We start from the raw sequence: 2,728 nt of genomic DNA, 5'->3' as shown, positions 1-2,728 counted from the left end.
CCTGTCCTACACTAACTCCCAGAGTTTGCTCAAACTCATGTCCATCAAGTTAGTGACGCTATCCAACCATCTCATCCTCTGTCATCCCCTTCTCCTCACCTTTAATCTTTCCCAGCATCAGGGTCTTTTCTAGTGAGTCAGTTCTTCGCATCACGTGGCCAAAGTATTGGAGTTTCAGCTTCAACATCAGTCCTTCCAATGAATATCCAGGACTGATTTCCTTTAGGATGGACTGGTTGGATCTCCTTGCAGTCCAAGGGACTTAAGAGTCTTCTCCAACACCACAGTTCAAAAGCATCAGTTCTTCATCGCTTAGCCTTCTTTACGGTCCAATTCTCACATCCATATATGATTACTGGAAAAACCATAGCCTTGACTAGACGGACCTTTGTTGTCAAAGTAATGTCTCTGCTTTTGAATATGCTATCTAGGTTGGTCATAACTTTCCTTCCAAGGAGTAAGCATCTTTTAATTTCATGGTTGCAGTCAACATCTGCAGTGATTTTTCAGCCCCTCAAAATAAAGTCTGACACTGTTTCCACTGTTTCCCCATCTATTTCCCATGAAGTGATGGGACCGGATGCCATGATCTTCGTTTTCTGAATGTTGAGGTTTAAGCCAACTTTTTCACTCTCCTCTTTCAGTTTCATCAAGAGCCTTTTTAGTTCCTCTTCACTTTCTGCCATAAGGGTGGTGTCATCTACATATCTGAGGTTATTGATATTTCTCCCAGCAATCTTGATTCCAGCTTGTGCTTCTTCAAGCCCAGCATTTCTCATTATGTGCTCTGCATAGAAGTTAAATAAGCAGGGTGACAATATACAGCCTTGATGGACTCCTTTTGCTCTTTGGAACCAGTCTGTTGTTCCATGTCCAGTTCTAACTGTTGCTTCCTGACCTGCATATAGGTTTCTTAAGAGGCAGATCAGGTGGTCTGGTATTCCCATCTCTTTCAGAATTTTCCACAGTTTATTGTGATCCACACAGTCAAAGGCTTGGCATAGTCAATAAAGCAGAAATAGATGTTTTTCTGGAACTCTCTTGCTTTTTCCATGATCCAGCGGATGTTGGCAATTTGATCTCTGGTTCCTCTGCCTTTTCTAAAACCAGGTTGAACATCTGGAAGTTTACAGTTCATGTATTGCTGAAGCCTGGCTTGGAGAATTTTGAGCATGACTTTACTAGCATGTGAGATGAGTGCAATTGTGTGGTAGTATGAGCATTCTTTTGCATTGCCTTTCTTTGGGATTGGAATGAAAAAGGCCTCTATATAAGCTCTTTATAAGCAGGTGCAGAGAGCTACTCATCTTACAGTCCCTCAAGACAAATCTTCTCTGTAAGTTCCTTTGGTAATTTTTTTTTTTTGCTTGATAAATTTTATTTAAAAACTTATCCAGATATTCCAGATTGAGTTTTAATCCTCTTCTTCTTCCTCTTCTTTATCTTGATTAATGAGGAAACAACGCAATTTGTAACTTTGCTGTTAGCTACTATGCGTAACAAATCATGTAGATTATCCTTCTTCAAACAGTTTTTGTTAAGATATTTCAAATACCTTTTGGAAAAGAGCATTTCAGAAGTTACAGTGATCTTGCTCTTGTTTCTTCTTCTTATTTTTATCTTGCTTCTTTTGACTGTTACGACTCTGCTGCCCAGATTGTCTGCTTTTCCGTCCACCTTGATCCTCTCCTGAAGAAACTGGTCAAAACTGGTGACATCCATGTTTCCGTCTTCTCTACAGGGTGGATATGCTTCAGTTGTGTCTGACTCTTTGCAACTCCATGGACTGTAGCCCACCAGGCTCCTCTGTCCCTGGGATTCTCCAGGCAAGAATACCAGACTGGGTTGCCATTTCCTTCTCCAGGGGATCTTCCTGACCCAGGGATCTAACCCACATTTTTTTAAGTCTCCTGCATTGGTAAGCAGGTTCTTTACCACTAGTGCCACCTGGGAAGCTGGGTACAGTCCAGAGTAAACTTCAGGACCTGCTTCTTTTTTTTGCCCCACTTTCACCACAAGCTTTTTCATAGGCACCGTGGCAGCAGTAGAGACAGAAAGGGCTCCCTTGCTTATTTTAACAGCTGCCTACCATCTGGAGTGACCTGCCTCTTTCTTTGGTCTATCTGTGCCCTCCATATATGAGGGACAGTTTGTGAATCAACAGTTTGGATCATGAATCCTCAAAAGAGATTTTTTTGGGGGAATTCCCAATTATTTCTTAAAGCCACAGTGCTAAGGGACTTTTAATTGTTTTGCCATAGATTGCAAACCGGCATGTACAGGCCAAATGAATTCTTTAAAAAGTTTTGCTTTTTTAACAGCACTGTTTGTTAAAAAGGAATGTCATGAATGTAAAGAAACCAATAATCAAACAAAAGCAGCATGACACTTCACCTAAAAATCTGTATTTCTGGCTTTTCTTGAAAAAATCCATGCACATGGCAATATTGGCCAAGAAGCAGGGGACACATGCACCAATTTGTCAGAGTTCCTACCTGGTCATTCCCTTTTGGCCTGTACTTAGTGGCACTGTAATCTACGACCTCAAACTTGAGAGCACAAGCTCTAGTCTCAGGCTGCTGGTCTTGAGCACCCACTCCTCCTATTATCCCGTGTAACTCTGGGTAAGCTAGTTAACTCTCTTTGTATTATTTTCTCATCTGCAATATAGGGATGACGATAGTAGTATCTACAGTATCAGATTGTTAAGTGAGTTATATTAAGAGAG

At 41.2% G+C, this 2,728-nt stretch overlaps 1 pseudogene; it reads right to left on the bottom strand.

The window, feature by feature from the left end:
* Nucleotides 1–1,414: 1,414 nt before the first annotated feature.
* LOC128051419 (60S ribosomal protein L22-like) lies at nt 1,415–1,728 on the bottom strand (annotated as a pseudogene).
* Nucleotides 1,729–2,728: the final 1,000 nt, after the last annotated feature.

The sequence above is a fragment of the Budorcas taxicolor genome, chromosome 7 (genome assembly GCF_023091745.1).
Source record: "Budorcas taxicolor isolate Tak-1 chromosome 7, Takin1.1, whole genome shotgun sequence".
Taxonomy (NCBI): domain Eukaryota; kingdom Metazoa; phylum Chordata; class Mammalia; order Artiodactyla; family Bovidae; genus Budorcas; species Budorcas taxicolor.
Note: the sequence above shows the minus strand (reverse complement) of the source record. Positions and strands in the feature narration are given on the sequence as shown.